Raw genomic sequence first — 18562 nt, 5'->3', positions numbered from 1 at the left:
AATGACTATACTACCTAAAGCAATCTACATGTTCAATGCAATCCCTATCAAATTACCAATGGCATTTTTTACAGAACAACAGCAAGAAATTTTACAATTTGTATGGAAACCCAAAAGACCCCGAATAGCCAAAGCAATCTTGAGAAAGAAAAACGGAGCTGGAGGAATCAGGCTCCCTGACTTCAGCCTATACTACAAAGCTACAGTAATCAAGACAATATGGTACTAGCACAAAAACTGAAATATAGATCAATGGAACAGGATAGAAAGCCTAGAGATAAACCCATGAACATATGGTCACCTTATCTTTGATAAAGGAGGCAAGTATATACAGTGGAGAAAAGACAGCCTTTTCAATAAGTGGTGCTGGGAAAAATGGATAGATACATGTAAAAGAATGAAATTAGAACATACTCTAACACCATACACACAAATAAACTCAAAATGGGTTATAGACCTAAATATAAGGCCAGACACTATAAAACCCTTAGAGGAAAACATAGGCAGAATACTCTATGACATAAATCTCAGCAAGATCCTTTTGACCCACCTCCTAAAGTAAGGGAAATAAAAACAAAAATAAACAAATGGGACCTAATGAAATTTAAAAGCTTTTGTACAGCCAAGGAAACCATAAACAAAATGAAAAGACAACCCTCAGAATGGGAGAAAATATTTGCAAACGAAGCAACTGACAAAGGATTAATCTCCAAAATATACAAGCTGCTCATGTCACTCAATATCAAAAAAAAAACAAACAACCCAGTCCAAAAATGGGCGGAAGACCTAAATAGACATTTCTCCAAAGAAGACATACAGATGGTCAAAATACACATGAAAAGATGTTCAACATCATTAATCATTAGAGAAATGCAAATCAAAACCACAATGTGGTATCACCTCACACTGGTCAGAATGGCCATTATCAAAAAATCTAGAAACAATAAATGCTGGAGAGGGTGTGGAGAAAAGTGAACCCTCCTGCACTGTTGGTGGGAATGTAAATTCACACAGCCACTATGGAGAACAGTAGGGAGGTTCCTTACAAAACTACAAATAGAACTACCATATGACCCAGCAATCCCACTACTGGGCATGAGACATGCACCACAATGTTCATTGCAGCACTATTTACAATAGCCAGGACACAGAAGCAACATAAATGTCCATAGACAGATGAACGGATAAAGAAGATGTGGCACATATGTACAATGGAATATTACTCAGCTGTAAAAAGGAACGAAACTGCGTTATTTGTAGTGAGGTGGATGGACCTAGAATCTGTCATACAGAGTGAAGTAAGTCAGAAAGAGAAAAACAAATACCGTATGCTAACTCATATATATGGAAATTTGAAAAGCAGTACTGATGAACCTAGTGGCAGGGCAAGAATAAAGACGCAGATGTAGAGAATAGACTTGAGGGCACAGGGGTGAAGGGGAAGCTGGGATGAAGTGAGAGAGTAGCATTGACATATACACACTACCAAATGTAAAATAGATAGCTAGTGGGAAGCAGTCGCATAGCACAGGGAGATCAACTCGATGCTTTGTGACGACCTAGAGGGATGGGATAGGGAGGGTGGGAGGGAGGCTCAAGGTGGAGGGGATATGGGGATATATGTATACATATAGTTGATTCACTTTGTTGTACAGCAGAAACTAACACAACATTATAAAGCATTTATACTCTAATAAAGATGTGAAAAAAAAGTTTCCCATTTGTTTCATCTTATTTCCCATGATAAATATAGATTTCAAAAATTAAGTTTAGAAAAGCCTCTTTTCATCTCATAAATTTGAAACATTTCCTCATTTACTCTCAAAGTTTAGTGTTTACGAATCCTTTATACCTATCTGCTTTTCTATTATATGGTATATTTTAATTCACATATTATTCTTATATTTAAACTATATATGCTATTTTAAATTTAAACTTAATTTTATAGTTATATTTAACCTCTTATACTACTTACTACATTGATAACCAGAACATCAAGGAAATGCTTTAACAGACTTTTCAAATAATATATTTTAATCATATATTTTATTCCTCCTAGATACAAGATTAATCCAGGCATCTTCCTTCTTATTTGAGCCACAATATAATTTTCAACCTTGCTCTGAAAGGTACAAGATTTTCAGTTCTGTCACAGATAGTCCAAGTGCTTGATCACTGTGAAAATTTAAAGCTCTTATTAATAGGAACTCACTATTGCAGTATAGAATTAAATTTGCATAAGAACAGGTGACTTACTTTTTCCTACACTGCTTTTTCCTCCTCTGTGGTAGACAGAATAATGTCCCCTCCACAAGAAGTCCATGTCTTAATCTCTAGGACCTATGAATATCTTTCCTTACATGGCAAAAGGGACTTTGCAGGTATGATTAAATTAAAATTTTTGAGATTTCGGAGATTATTATAGCTTATCTAAGTGGGCCCAATGTAATCACAGCTATCCTCAAGGGTGGGAAAGGGAGGGGGAAAAGAAGGTCAGAATGATGCCATGTGAAAAGTGCATTACTTTCTGTTGCTGATTCTGAAGATGGAGGAAGGGGGCCATGAGCCAAGGAATGTGGGCTGCCTCTAGGAGGTGGAATAGGCAAGGGAATGGATTCTCCCCTGGAGCCTTCAGAAGTGGGGGGTAGCCTTGCTGGCACCTTGATTTTAACCCAGGGAGACCCATTTCAGACTGCTAACCTACAGAACTGTGAGATAATAAATTTATGTTGTTTTAAGCCACTAAGATCATAAGTAATTTGATACAACAGCAATAAGAAACTAATATTCCTCCCTTCCTTCTTTATCTTTTAGCAAATAGTTATTAAGCATATTAGACATTGGAAATGAAAAGAAAACTGAGTTAGAAGATTGAAAATATTGCTGCTCTTTCTCTTATTTTAAAATTTAGAACTTCTGTATGATCCAGCACTTCCAGTTCTGGGTATTTTTTTTTTTTTGAAGAAAATAAAGAGACAAATTTTAAAAGATATATGCACCCCTATGTTCATTGCAGCACTATTTACACTAGCCAAGATATGGAAGCAACCCATGTGTCTATTGATAAATGAACGGATAAGGAAGATGTAATTAATGGAATATTAACCATAAAAAGAATGAGATCTTGCTATTTCTGATGACATGGATGGACCTAGAGGGTATTATGCTAAATGAAATAAGTCAGAGAGAAAAAGACAAATACCATATGATTTCATTTCCATGTAGATTCTTAAAAGCAAAACAAAAGAAGAAACATAACAAAATAGAGACAGACTCATAGATAGAGAGAACAAACTGGTGGTTGCCCAAGGGGAGATAGGTGGGGGAGATGAATGAAATAGGTGAAGGGGATTAAGAGGTACAAACTTCCAGTTAGAAAATAAATACATTACAGTGATATAATGTACAGCATAAAGCATATTGTCAATAATACTGTAATTACTTTGTATGGTGACAGATGATAAGTAGACTTACAGCGCTGATCATTTCGGAATGTATAACAATATCAAATCACTATGTTGTACACCTGAAACCAACATAAGATTGTAAGTCAATTATACTGCAATTAAAATATTTTAAATAAATAAAATAGAGAATTGAAATAATAGAACATGAAATATTTAATGATACCCAAGAAAATGTTCCAGACATTGTAACTTTGAATCTAAAGCTTAAAAAGGCATGCCATCTCTCACCACTAAATATTACCACTGAGGCAAAAATATTCTAGTAGGATTATTTTACTTGAAAGATAAAGAATTCTTTGTGGATGTAGATACATAAATTAATCACCTTTCAGGGGGAAAACTTTAGGCTGGCCTCAGACTTTGTCACAGCAACGTTAGATGCTAGAAGCAAGTCCTATAAGGTCCTGAAGGAAAGACAAGGTAAACCAAGAATTTTATATAAAGCCAAACAATCATTCAAGTATACAGTGAACAAACAGACATCTTGACATGCAATCATTAGGAGCTATGAATCCCACAATCCATTTAAAAGATACTAGAGGACAAATTTCAGCAAACCAAGTTTTAAATGGAGAAAATAGAGCAAATGGACTACCAGGGAATCCATTTAATCATAAGACTAAGACTAAATCAAATACCAACCAAACCCTGAAAATGTAGGAATAATATAAGTAACATTCAGGAAAGGAAGAAGGAGAAAAGGTGGAAAGTAATATAAATACTGATAATCTTTACAGCCAGTGTCAAAAATATTATTATAGACCAATAAAGCAAGTAACAGAAGTGAAAATATATTTAAAGCTACAAAAAAAAAAAACCACTAACAAAATAAAGTAACTAAATTTTGGGTGGTGAAGAGGAGGAAGAGGAATGGGGAAGAAGTGAAAACATATTACTTTCAACATTGCTTATAGCAAGGAGTAGTAATTAATTGTACTGATATAAATTATGGCACATCCATACAATGGAATGATATGAAACCATTAAAAAGATTAAGGTTGTTCTACTAGTGTGGATATCATTTCCATAATAGACTAAATTTAAAAAGCAGTATAGTGTGTAAGAAGTAGAAAGAATACATTTATATAAGTTGGTATGGTAAGACTCATAGGCACAGGCATATGATTTCCTCCTGGTACTTGAAGCCTTGTGGGTGGGAAGTAGTCCTTACTTTTGAATTTTGTATCTTGTGCCTGTATTACCTATTTTAAAAATATATACTGTTATTTGTTTTGCAAGAAAAAGAGTTGGAATCCTGATTTTTTGCCCTCCGGAGTTTCACACTCCTTTAAGGTGAAACAGACAAACAGATAACTCTAAACAATGAGGCAAGTGCTATAAAATAGAAATGTACAAGGTGCTTTGGGGAAACATAAGAAGCTTAATTCCTCCTGGAGGCGTTAGAGAAGCTGAGTCTTGAATGGAAAGAAGAATGATTTAAGAGATATTTATAAAACAGAGTCAATCAATATTACTTAGTGAACGCTTCAGGTGTAATGTGAGGCTGCAAAAGAAGTAAAAAATGACTCACTGGTTCTGGTTCCAGCCACTCGGTGGCTTGCAGGGCCATTCATTTTTAGCTCAGCAAACACTTATTACTACCTCACTATGTTCCAAGCACCATGCTGAGCCTTGAGGATTAGAAGTTAGATAAGAAATGGTCCCTACCCTCAAGGAATGTGAAGCAGTGTGGCAGATGGCTATGATGGCCTCAGTTATTCACCCTTCCCTTTGCAGCACCCTCCCATCATGGACAGATCACCCTGTCCTGTCCCTAAACATGGGACCCAACCCAGTGACTCAGCTGGGGCAATGACATGTTAGCAGACAGGACACAGAGGTTGGGGTCCCAGTAAGCCATCGACCTGCGCAAGTCACAAGAGCCTCTCTGAGACTTAAAATGTTCATCCATTAGGTGAAGCGATTGGATCACATGATCCTCTAAATCACTTCTGGGTGGAAAGTTGTAAAAACCCATTGTTTTTATCTTGGCTAGCATGAACCACAATGTCAAAAACGACTAAAAGAGGGAGATCAAAGAAATTTATTTTTGCATGTGGGTGAAAATTTTGGTCTTCCTGAGACATGGAGGAACAATCAATTTAACTGAATTGTGCTTTTGTTGTGATTCCAACCACATGGAGTCAGTGAAGGAAAGAAAAGAACATTGAGTCTTGTTGAACGTGCAATTGACATTTATATTGTAAGTTAATGTATTTTTCTAATCTTGTTGCTGCATAACAGAGATGGTAGGAACAAATCACTGTATTTTTTAAAAAGCTGATTTGTTCACATTGAAAGAATGGAGAGAAACATAAAATCATGCAATTAGGCCAGCAGTTTAGCAGCCTCATTAAGTGGTGTGTATATTTTCCATACGCTCTCATTTCATTTTATGTAATCTTGTCATAAACATCAGGTAGGTGGGAACCAGTGCACTCATTTATAAACCATATCCCATAGGTTAAATGCTGACATCCATATTTGAAGCTTTCTAATTTAAATCTAACAGCACATATTCCTTACACTTCAAGGAAAAGATCACAAATGTTTTGGCATCAGAAAAAAATAATTTAATTGTCCTTTGACTTACTTGGGAAAAACCCTTTTTTATCCAGAAATATGTCATAATTTAATTTGCACTTTTGCATAAAGCACTGAGGAATTCACTTTACCATGACACAAGATAATCTTTATTTTCACAAAATAATACATTAAATATGGAGTACTTAGTATACTATTGTCCTAGTAATAGGGAATACACAAGGAAGTGGGATCGGCTTTCAAGGACTTTCAAGTACACTTTTTAAAAAATCCCTGTAAAATTTTACCATCACAATAGATCAGATAAATACATTTTGATACATTAATACAAGGATGTACAATGCAACAATAAAAAGGAATAAACTATAGGTACAAGCTGCAAAGTGGATCAATCTCACAGACATAATAATTATGACATAATAATTATCGAAAGAAGCCAGGCAGAAGAGTACATTCTGCATGATTCCATTTATATGAAGTTCAGAAACAAAGAAGACAATTCTATGGTGTTAGAATAGTGATTAGTACCTGTGGTGGTGATGATGGTGGTGGTGGTGATGGTGGTGGTGTGTGTGCATGTGTGGTATTGACTGGGAGGGAGTATGAAGGAACTTTTTGGGGTGCTGAAAATGTTGATCCTGGTGGTGGTCATATAGGTATTTATATAAGTGAAAATTCCTCAAGCTCTCATTTAAGACTTAAAATATATATATATATATATATATATATATTTATTTATTGGCTGTGTTGGGTCTCAGTTGCTGCACGCAGGGTTCTTTGCAATGTGTGGGCTCTCTGTTGTGGCACGTGGGCTTCTCTCTAGTTGTCGCGTGCAGGCTCCAGAGCATGTGGGCTCTGTAGTTGAGGCACGTGGGCTCTCTAGTTGTGGCACGTGGGCTTAGTTGCCCTGTGGCATGTGGTATCTTAGTTCCCCAAACTGGGATCGAACCTGCTTCCCCTGCATTGCAAGGCAGATTCTTAACCACTGGACCACCAGGGAAGTCCCTCATTTAAGATTTTCATGCTTTATTGCGTATTTTATACTTCCATAAAAACAATTATCACCATCATCATCACCATCATCACCACCATCATTATCACACAGTGGGTTTGAACCTCTACATTCTAGTCAAATTCTAAGACTAGATCACACATGGAAAATTCTATTCTCAAGTCAAGTTGTTTGGAATGGAATTAGATGCTCTTCTCTACTTTTCTTCTTATCTTCCCTTTACACTCCAATCAACAATTGATTTGGGACTTCCCTGGTGGTGCAGTGGTTAAGAATCCACCTGCCAATGCAGGGGACATGGGTTCAAACCCTGGTCCAGGAAGATCCCACATGCCACGGAACAGCTAAGCCCGTGCACCACAACTACTGAGACTGCACTCTAGAGCCCGTGAGCCATAACTACTGAGCCCACGTGCTACAACTACTGAAGCCTGCACACCTAGAGCCCGTGCTCCGCAACAAAAGCCACCACAATGAGAAGCCTGCACACTGCAATAAAAAGTAGCCCCACTCTCCACAACTAGAAAAAGCCCGCACGCAGCCAGGAGGACCCAATGCCACCAAAAATAAATAAGTGAATTAATTAATTAATTTTAAAAAAGAGTTTAAAAAATTGATTTAACAGAAAGTTTAGTGTTTTGTTCTTTTTTTTTTTTCCAACTGCCATTGTGTTCTACATAAACTGAATCCTCAGGCAATTTTCTTGATTACCATTCTTTTTGGTTCTCAGTGCCCCTAACAAGTTTTAGTGGAACAAGACACACAAGGTTAGTGAGGAGACACCCTGGGGCAGAGACAGCCCATGTCAGGTTGTTTTGTGCGCTGCCCACTTTTGAAAGATTATGTCCTTAATTAAGGCAAACTGGACAAATGGGCCAGTGGTGACTTTTTCATTTCCAAAGACCGCACGTAAAGGGCTAGGTGGAAGCTGCGATTAATGTACCACTTTAAATCAGGACAAGAGATGTACTGCCCTTTCTCTAAAAAGAATGCAATATGATCTTTTGCAAACACAGGTGTGACTATTAACTTAAAGGTCCTCATTTCTCATATCCTCTATATGTTGTTTCATATAAAGCAACAATAACACATAGGTTTTAAAAAAATTGAAATAAGGAACTGAATGTTAATTCTCGTAACAAGATGTTGCCCCAGAACTGAAAACTAGAGCCTTTTAAGTACAAAGACATGTTCAGGGATCCGCATTCTTGAGAAAGAACTGGGTCTAGGCATCCCCTTGTGACGGAAATAGCTCCATCTTATCTGCCTCCTTCCCTACCAACTTTTTAGCCTGGCCGGGATGGGCAATTTTCTCTAGTTTCTCTGTACTTCCAGTGGACGCTGTGGAAGGCTGCTGGGATAACTTTCCTGTGTGTGCCCCACCCTACAGTGGCCTGCCTGGCATGTGAGCCCCAGCAGTAAGATGCACTGGGCTCAACTGCCATGGAGAGAACCATGGGGCTTGGAATAAAAGGAGCAGAGCTAGAGGGAGGGGACTTGTGGGAGGTCCAGAAGGACCTTCCAAGGGCCTCACTATGTCCTCCACAGCAGAAAGCTGGCTCTGGGGACACCTGCCCCAGTGTCACTGGTCTCTTATCCAGAGGAGCAGCCACAGTGAGTCAAGCAAGGACCACGATGGCTGCAAGGATAGACACTCATCCCTTTCTTTCCTCTTTTCTGACCAACGCTGGAGGAACTAGGCCTTGAAGTTCAGGTGGCAAGGGCAAGGGGCAGGAGACAAAGTGTTTAAGGGCTAGATCCTGTGCCACCAGCCTTCCATTTCAAGGAGTAAAGGATCCAGCTAGAGCCTGCAATGGGGACTAGATTGGATTTAAGTTGAGTCTAAGGTTGAATATTTAAAAGTCTAAGTTTTAGAACTGAAAATGATAAAATCTGCCCATGTAGAACCACTGCTATGTCCTTTTAATGGGCTCCCTTTTTGTACTCTTGTCCCCATGGGCATTCTCAATGCAAGCTCTCTATACTGTCAACCAGATCATGTCCCCACCCTGATCTACACCTTCCAATGGCCTTCCATCACACTTAGACTAAAGCCCAAAGTCCTTTCTATTGGCCTTCCACGGTCTGGCTCCCTGCTGCCTCTGTGACCCCAAATCCACCCACTCTGTGCCTCACTCTTCCAGTCTGGCCTCTTTTCTGTTTCTTGAGCATGCCGAATACACTCGTGTCTCAGGGCTTTTACTGTTCCCTCTGCTGGAAACACTGTTCCCCAGATATGCACATCTCTCTCTTTATTCCCATCTCTGTTCAAATGCTGCATCCTCAGAGAGGCCATCCCTGATCAAGGTTTCAAAATTGTTTGTTGAGTGAATGACTGTCTGAAATGTTATTAAAGGGAAGAAGAGACAAGTTCAAAAGAATCAAATTGAACTTTGTACTTCAAAATAACATTTAACTATTTAAACCCTCTAAATTGAGGTTCCTTAATAAACTCAATATTAAAGACCTAGCAAAACAGAAAATGACTGCTGTGATTTGGTCTACCAATATGTAAAACTAAAGATAGGCTTAATCTATGACACTCTGAGTGAACCCTAGGGCAGGGGGGTTACTTTTATGGAAGGTGGTGTATGTAGTAGATTCAGGGAAAAAAAACCAAGCACCAAAACATAAAACCTCTCTATTTTGTTCTCCTCCCATCAGAAATTGAAGTTCACTATTTTTCCATACTTTGAGTTTGGACATGACCATGTGGCTTTCTTTGATCAATAGGACATTAGCAAACGGAGGTATGAAATGCTGTTTTAAACTAGGGCTTGCCTTCCTTTGCTCTTGGGAGCCAGGAGCTCACCATATAAAAAAGCCATATGGAGAAAACACCCTGTCATCCTAGCCATCCAAACTCCACGTGCCCATCTGCATGAATGGAGCCAGCAGAAAACAGCAGACAACTGCTCTGCTGATTGCACGAATAGTTGTTGCTTTAGGCCACTAAGTTTGGTGTAGTTTTTACACAGCAAGGGCTAACTGATGTACTATATTTGGAAGTACTATGTTCCACTGTTAAAACAGTCAAGAGACGTAGACGACAGCTTCTAGCTCATCTGTCTATGGGTGGTACGCAGAGAATACAGGAACTTACACAGGAAGTCCTCCAGAACTGGGTTCGAAACTAGCTACATTACTTATTGGCTGTGTGAGCAGTTGGCTGGGACAAATTGCTTAGCCCTTCTAAGCCTTAGTTAAATATAAAATAGAGAACAGGCCTAAAATACTGACCCAACCTCAAAGTCTGATCTGAGGACCATGGCACTCGAGCTTGTCAGAAATGCAGAATCTCAGGTCCCACCCCAGACCTGCTGAATGAAAATCTGCACTTTAACAAGATCTCCAGGTGACTTGTGTGCACATTACAGTTTGAGGAGAGCGGTCATAGTACCCTGTCATCACTCAAGATCACCACATCTCGAAGACTCCAACAGTGAAGAGCCTCACAGCTTTTCCCTGGGATCTTGCAGGGAAACTCAGTCTAGGCTATTTTTCTTGGCTTCTTCAAAAGGCTCGGTGGCTTCCAGCTTTTCTCAGGGCTCAGCAAAGATTGCAGTTTAGCGATTGAGCTGAGGAGTTGTCAGCGGGCCCTCAGCCCCCTCCCACTGAAGGATGCCCAGTTGGTAAACTTTTGATCACCCTCCTCTTTGCTCTGCCTGAAAAACGCCAGGATGTGTCAGGAGAATGAGCCTTTTGCATCTACATCTGCCTCTAGTCCTTGGGGCCTGGCTATTGTTTGCGCCCACTTCCCCCCTCTACTCCCCACCGCTCAGTAGCGGCCAGGCTCGCTCTTTCCTCCTGGCCAGCCGGACCAGCTCCTGTGGCTGAGCATGCCCAGTTGAGCTGCTAGCGTGGCCCCAGTCCCCAATGCGCAGGTGCCACGTCTCCGGGTTTTGGTGGCCGCCGGCCCAGATGAGGAGGCGGGGTGGCTTCGGGGAGGAGGGAGCCCTCCCTGGAGGGAGTCCTGGAGCCTCACGTTATGAGGGTCCACACAAAGGGTGATGCTAAAGGGAACACCATTAGGGTCTAAATGCGTGGGTGACTCAGAGTCACCTGGGGCCGAATTAGGGCCGAAAACTGGCTGGAGCTGCGCCCCAGCATCCCAGGGACCAAAGTCTGGGGGGTTTGCGTCTCTGAGGTTGCACATGGGGGAAGACTTTTTGGAACCACTTAATCTTTCTGTGGCTCAGTTTAAGCCTCCGGGGTTGGGGGGGAGAGAGTAGTACCTGCTTTGGAAGATTGTTTTAAGAATTACAGGAATAAAAAGCCTTTATGACAGTGCCTGAAGCACTGTAAGCGCTTTATGTGTTTATTAAACAAAATATAAACAAATAAACCCTCGCCAAAGGCTTTGGGTTGTCAGCTTTCGCCAGTCCTGACCCCTGTCCACTCTTTAACCCCCACCCTAGCCCCAGGGCCCACAGCCGACTGCGCGTCTAGAATCGGAGAGGGGTGTCCCCCACCCCTTACAGGTGGTGCTCGCGAGGCGCCACGCTGTGCGTCCCCCGACCCCAGGAGCAGGGCACGCGCGGGGGCGCTGGGACACCAGGGGGCGGCCGGAGAGACCCCAGAGGAGCGCGCTGCGGGGCGGCTTCCCCGGGCGCCCCACCTATCGTTTCCCGGAGCAGCCCTCCACCCAGCCCGGCCGCCACCCCTGGCGCCCCCTCCCCGCCCCGCTGGCTCGCGGCCGGCCCGGCCCCTGCCCACCCCCAGCCCGGCCGGGAGCGCCGCACTGGGCATGCTCCGTAGCCCGGGCAGGTTGGGGCTGCGAGGCGACAGCTCGGGCTCCAGAGCCGGGAGGCGAGAACGAGGAGGGAGACTCGGGGGCTGGGAAGGAGGGAGCGGCCGGCCGCGAGGCCCGGAGCCGGGACACGCCGAGCCCGGCGGGAGGGCGGGCGCAGCGGGCCGGCGGTGCCCCGCTGCTTGCCTAGGGAGCGCCCGCGGAGACCCCCGCCGGGGGCTGAGGTGAGAACCTAGCGCCCTGGAGGCAGGGGGCGGGGGCGGGGCGGGGCGGGGGCGGGGCGGGGGGCGGGCCCGCGCGCCAGGAGGGGGCTCGGCGGCTGGAGCTTTCTGCGGGGAGGGGGTTGGTAGCGCCGGGAGCAGTTAGTGAGCCGCACCGCAAACAAGAGCTCACACACACACACGCGCGCGCACAGTCGCGCGCGCACCCACTGGGTCTCCAGGCGGCGGCCGTGGCCGCATCCTCGGCAGCTGCTCCAGGCAAAGTGACAGGTAGGAGAAGGCTTTCCGGGTCCCGCCCGAGGATGCTCCGGCCCGCCCGGGCCCGCTGGGCTTGTTTGCTCCCGGCGGGTGCGTCCCGGACGCGCGCCCGCGCGCGCGCACCCAGACGCCCAGCCCCGGAGCCGGTGCAGGTGCCGGTGCCAGGCGCCCGGCGCGCGCGGGAGGCGGGGGTCCCCGCCGCCACCCCCTTCCCCTGTAGTCATCGCCCGCTGGGTTTCCTTAGACTCAGTCCAGACATTCGCCGCTTCTGGCTAGAAATAGCTCGGCTCGACGTGAATATGATTATTTTGGTTGGAAATTGTCGGCACCGTGCAACGCCATGTAAATGTGTATGCGTGTGACTCTTCTTACCTCTTTTGGGGAAATAATAGAAATGACTGACCATTTCCACTTAAGACAACACTGACAGGCCGGCACTCTTTGGGGGCTGTGTTCCAGCCTCCTAAGAGCATACAAATGATGGAGACTAAAGGTTGTCTTATTTTCAGAATTTTGAAGTTGCCTTTTCCGTAACTAATTAGACCCTGTCTACATAGTACAATACTTCTGACTGTAGACTTTGTAGGCAGTACTGTTACAGAAGTATGGAAATACGGAGTTCTTCAATTTCCCAGTGTGACTCAGTGCAACTTAATCTAGAATCATAAAACTAGCATTTCTTTTTTCTAGAGAAAAATGCAAAGGCACATTATAGTTTCATAAATGTGCATGTGTTTGGGAGATGGCCCTCTGACTTTTTTTTTTTTTCTTTATGACTCTTGAGGTGATTCTACCTATTGTTCTAAAGCACATGTTCGAAATTTAATTCTGGCCAAAACGTCCATGGAAGGTCACCATTTTTACCGTAAATGTGATACATGGTGGCCTGTAAATTAAGTTTTGAGTGTGTGGAGATAGCTGTTTAATAATTCTGTTTCGTTGGTAATGATGTCATTCAAACTTTAGCTATATAACATCTAAAATAGTTATTTCCCCTTTAAAGAGAAATCGGGTTCATAAAGTAGACTGACCAGTAAAAGCAACTAGTGACTTTATCTGGGCAGTCTATCTACAAGGTTAATAAGGTGTCCGAGGAACTGTATTCTTCAGAAAAAAAACATATTTGTGTGTGTGTGTAAATTTTAACTTTATCCTTTTTGTTTTTTCAAGACTCTTGGTTTCAAAAATACATGCTTGAACTGAGAACCTAATACTTTGTGTGCTTCAAATTTCAGTGGCCTAAGTTATTAGAATCATGCAGAAGGACAAAAATTTAGCTGGGCAGGGGCATGTGATTTAATCTGCCCTTATCCGTATTATGTAATCTAGAATGCTGTGTTTTGATAGGACAGTCTTGCATATTTTTCAGCTGGTGTTTTTATCTATTATGTCATCTTCCTTTTGAAGTTTAATAAATGATGGCCATCTTGAAAGAACACCTGTTTTCATAAAAATTCACTTTTTAAGCAGAATAACATTTTTTATTGGCATTTTTATGGACAGGAGAGACTTCGCTGCCATAACTAGTAACCCTTTGAGAGTAACTTATTATAACATATCTGTGGTAGCCCATATTAGATTACTGATTATACTTTTCTACAACTATATTATTATTCAGCCATCCCAACTTAGTTTTGATTTAGCTTTGATATCACTACCTAGCTCTGAATTAATCCCTGGTGAAAATGCTATTCTACACGTAACTGTCAAAACAGAATTTCTAAGACTCCATTTGATCACTGGGTACACATTGATATGTGTTGGGATAATGCTACCTTTATTTTACAAATGTACACCCACACAGAGAGCTTTGTTCTAAAATACTCTTTTGCAAGTTTAAAATTGGTGTGCCTGAAAAATGTGATTGATGTTAAACTACTTCTACGCCCTGGAATCTTGAGGGGGTGTGTTTTTGCCTAATGAGATAGTGAAATAGGGAAGTTTAAAAAGTGTTAAGGGTTACCAGAATGATTTTGCAGAAATGGAGTTTTAAATCGGTATCACCTCTTTGAAATATTTCATCCCCAGCAGAGACTTAGCCAGTGCTTTTGGCCTTGCTATTTTGTCTTTCTTAAGAACAAATCCAACATCTTTAGATTAATGCGTACTGCTGATTTTGGCAACGCAGGACAGTTATATTTGGCAATCCAAATGAACATGGTATTTTCCTAGGATACTAGTAAATTCACTTTGGGGTTTGATTTGTTAAGAATTGAAATGATGTCTAAGGCTTGACAGATATTCAGCCCTAACCCATCTTCCAAGTTAAAATTGAGGTAAAATTGAGTTTTAGTGCTGTTGTGTTGTTTTCCTTGAACCCATCAGATGGCATGCCAATTTGTGAAAAGATGTGATAGATAAGTCGGCTTCTGGATTTTGTGTCTGCATTTTTTCCCCCAAACTTTCAGATGTAGCTGGCAAACTTAAATTATCGAATTCCTTCATTCTATCAATTATTTCTGTGGATTATTTTTTAAAAAATACATTAGTAATTAGTTGCCGAGTTTATTTTTTACTTTAAAAACCTTGTGTTGAGAATAAATTTGATCTTTGTGGATCACAGCCCTTATGTAATACAGTCACAGGAAAGAAAGATTATGTATTTCTTACATTCTCCACAAATGTCTTTAATAGTGAGCTCAAGTATTTTGGGGGAGGTAAAAATATTCTTTGAAACTTAAACTTATTTTGCAGACTGTGACTGAATTTTCGTCGTTTGTGACCACTCGTAAAGTAAGGATGAAACAGCGTGTTTATTAGCACGAAGGACCCAGGTCTTTAATAAGCCATCTATCACAGTGAGTTCTGTAAAACCAAGAACTTGTGTGTTTGATATGCAGAATGAGGTCAAGGACTAATGGAGACGCTTTAATGATCACAGTTAGTATATTTCATGTCCAGACTGAAGTTTCTAAAATAGTTGCTGTTCACCATGTAATGTGAATTTGTGTGTCTTATTAGTGCCTGCCAAAAAGACTTACCACCTATCAGGAAATCAATACAGCTCTTCATCGCTGAGTTTCTGTGGTTTTACTATCTGTGAGGACACTCAGTAATTCTCAGTACTGTCCATTCTGCACTCTTCTATTTCTCTGTAATATTTAGGAACTATAATAACCCTGTGTAGGTCATTCTTTCATTCCTCAATATTTGTTTTTCTGTTTCATAGTTTTTCTTTTGATCAAGCCTTCTCCTTGGAAGTAGAAATACTTCCTCAAGGTGTAATATTACTTATCTAGTTATGCCTTAGAAAGAGATAAGTTTTTGCGCATTCACAGGCTGGAACTCTTTAGCTCACCAGATATATAAATGGGTTTACTTCACCCCCGGGGAAGGAGAGCTGGGTGAAAATGCATCACCAAGTAGATGAGTGAGAAGTTTGCATTGTCCTTACTGGAATGAAGCCTGCTTTTAAAATTCACCCCAGAGTCATTGGGAGATCCTTGTGTTCAAGAGGATGAAGGGCCAGCAGAGGTTTTGTTTTCTCTGTGTGAACTCCATCTACTTTCCTTTTCTTTGCGGAATCAAAAATAGATGAAAGGGACATAAATCAGAAGATGGTTTTTCTCTGCACACCCCTTTGCCTACTACCTAGAGAACCTTCAGTGAGAAGGTCGCATACCATGTGACTGCAAGATAGTGTTATCTTATCCCCTTGACCAGGAGTCTCCTTTAGGGCCCTTGTCCCCTAATCCTTTGGTGTGCAGAGGGCTAGGAAATTCCACCTCTGTCCACCGAGCCACCCTGGGGGCAGTCAAATCATTGCTTTAAGATATAGTGCCCTTGTTATAGCATTTTTCTCCTCCTGAACAATTAGAGGAGGTGGTTGGCTCCCTGATATGAATGAAGTAGCCATTTCCTCAGAGCAGGAGGAACACAGTAATGCAAAGAAACTAATTATAAGCAGCTCATTCAGAGAGAAGAGAACACAGACCACTAGATTTACACTTGACATCTTTGCTGTCTCCCCCAGGACAGGAGCTCTTCACCTCAGGACCACCCTCTAATGGCCTAATGATGGCATTTGGTAGGTCCATCTAGCTGGCAAATACATCTTTATTTTCACTTACTTCCAAATGACAATTAGGGCAGGTATTAGAGTCACTGATGAGTCTCGGCATTTAATGGGTTGTAAAAAGAAGCACGTACCTTACTATGTGTGCCTTAAATTTTTTTTTTTGGTACGTATATTTCAATATAATTGGTTTCTTCTGTACTTAATTTTATACATTTCAAAACATTTTGCTGAGAAGCGTCTGTAGGATTCATCACATTGAAGGGGGGTCTGCGACCCACTCAAGTTAAAGGACCACTGCTCTCGAGATGCTTCCTCTTGGAGGCAGCTGGCGGTGGCGGGGGGCGGTAAGTTGGGGTTTGCTTTCAACAGTGTAAAGTTGCTGTGACCTTCGGGTACTGGAATCAGGTGGACCCAAGCTTGAATCCTGGCCATGTCATGTGTTAGTATGTGACTCTTGAGTGTCTGTTGCCCCATCTGTAAATGAGGAGGATAACCCTATAAGGCAAAAGTGCCCTGCAGTGTAGTGTGAACGATGCCAGCTGTTGTGTTACTGCTGCTATTGCTACAAATGCTCTTGGCTACCAGTATGACTATTCACCCCCTTGTTCTCCTCCTCCATAGGGGGCAAAGGCCAGTGGCCTATCCATACAAAGCAGGCTGTGCCAGTTCCTGTAAAACTGTTAACAAGGGACACTTGCCCTGCCCCTCTACTAACACAGAAGTTCTAGTTACCTTTTAGGGCTACTGTGAATGCCAGATCTTCCTCTGGACTTGCCTGACTCTGTGACTGCAGTTGGACAGAGGGGCCTCAAATTAACTCAGCCCTAACTGCCTCGAAGTTCTGTGACTGGGGGGTTTCGAAGAACTCAGTGAGCTGGAAGCTATCCCCAGGGCGTCTGTGTCTCCCAGCCAGGCTTTGAAAAAGGACCGTATGAAGCCAGTTAGGCCTGGAAGGAGAGGGGCATCTGCCAGAATAATTTGGGGATCTGTGATGTTTACGGGGAGGTGTCGTGACTCCTGTTTCCCCACGGGCTTCCGCGGGCACGCTGATGGCGACAACAGTAACAAAACCACAGATGTAGGTTAAGCTCTTAAAATGTGCCACTTTATTGAACTCTCCCTACAGCTTTTCTTGGCGGTTCCTAATAGTATCTCCATTTTACATATGGGGAAACTGAGGCTGGGAAAGGTGAAGTTATTCACGTCCGGGAGGGAAAGTTAGAGATGGGAAGTCAAACCCATGTAGGCTGACACCAGAACTCCAACTTCTAATCACTGTGCTGTGTTACCTGCCACTCAGGTACATGCTGCCAAGAGGTTTGCTACAGTGAAAACTTTTGAGACCATTATTTTAAGTGACGGGGCTGAGGTATGACAGAGAAGCTTCTGGCAACCCTGCCTTGACCACGGAATTGAAATGGGAAGTTGAAGATAAAACCACGTGCCCTTATCTAATCCTAGATGCTTTTGTTTCCGCAGATACCTGGGAGGGAGGTTACTAAATGCTGCTTCAGGGTAGGCTAAAACCTAATTTAGTTTTCTGAAGGGCCAGCTCTTCCTGGGTGAGGCTCCTCATGGTTTCAATCAGGTGTGACCCACTCTGATTCCTCTGAGGGCCAGGTAAGCATCATGGGGCTGCCCAGGTGTCAGCCCCCTTAGCGGATGGGGAGGCCGTGTGCATCGGGAGCTCTGCCCTGACCCTTCCTGGGGGCCAGGTCTATTATATTTCTGCCAGGTGGGCGTGGGGCTCAGGGTTGCCAGCACGTCTTCATTTTCAAGAGAAGCATGAAATACAGATTTCTTTAAAGCGTGAGATATCATTGCAAAAACTTTAGAAATAATTACAGTGGAAACAAACATGTCAGCCCACGGGCTGGCGAAACAAAACACGTTCGTGGAACATATTCGGCTCATGAGCTCCCACTTTGAGCTTTGTCAAGTATAAGTGCTTGGAAACCTTGTGAACTAGTGTTGTCTTGATTAAGTAAGCATGGTGCCTTCTTTATTCATGCTTTTCTTTTCTTCCCCCTGTTAAATTTCTTACAAAGGTGGTTATGGCCATTTGTTTCCAGTGGACGTTAGTTTCAGAGTCTGAATTTCTGCCTGTTTTTCCCCTCCCTCATTTTTCTAAGATGTTAGCAAGTCTGCAGAGTTGAAGGAGGAAGGCCAGGGCTTTCTCTCCTATTTCGCGGGCTCCTTTGAAATAAGACCACCTAAGTGTGGAGAAATGCGTGACTCCATTTATGGGGACATGGAGGGTCTCTTGTGTACATTACTGATCTGAACTCTAAC

The 18562-nt window shown here is 42.5% G+C and overlaps 1 protein-coding gene and 1 long non-coding RNA gene across 13 annotated transcripts in view; one reads left to right on the top strand and one right to left on the bottom strand.

Annotated features, from left to right (window-relative positions):
- Nucleotides 1–3442: 3442 nt before the first annotated feature.
- LOC141276526 (uncharacterized) lies at nt 3443–12340 on the bottom strand. Its single transcript, XR_012326221.1, has 3 exons — nt 12205–12340; nt 3793–3871; nt 3443–3526 (listed from the first exon to the last, which is right to left on the bottom strand). It is a non-coding gene; the product is annotated as an uncharacterized lncRNA (long non-coding RNA).
- Nucleotides 11755–18562, top strand: part of PLCB4 (phospholipase C beta 4) — a 422343-nt gene continuing 415535 nt past the window's right edge. For 5 of the 12 annotated variants that reach the window (XM_073792670.1, XM_073792675.1, XM_073792666.1 and 2 more), the window contains exon 1: nt 12093–12264. The gene's annotated coding sequence lies outside the window, so the exon portion shown is untranslated. Of the gene's footprint in view, nt 11998–12084; nt 12265–18562 lie in introns of those variants that run through there. The other 7 variants (XM_073792668.1, XM_073792669.1, XM_073792671.1 and 4 more) reach the window with 5 other exon arrangements.

This window comes from Tursiops truncatus, chromosome 15 (genome assembly GCF_011762595.2).
Source record: "Tursiops truncatus isolate mTurTru1 chromosome 15, mTurTru1.mat.Y, whole genome shotgun sequence".
Classification (NCBI taxonomy): Eukaryota; Metazoa; Chordata; class Mammalia; order Artiodactyla; family Delphinidae; genus Tursiops; species Tursiops truncatus.
This window is presented reverse-complemented; position numbering and strand designations above follow the sequence as displayed.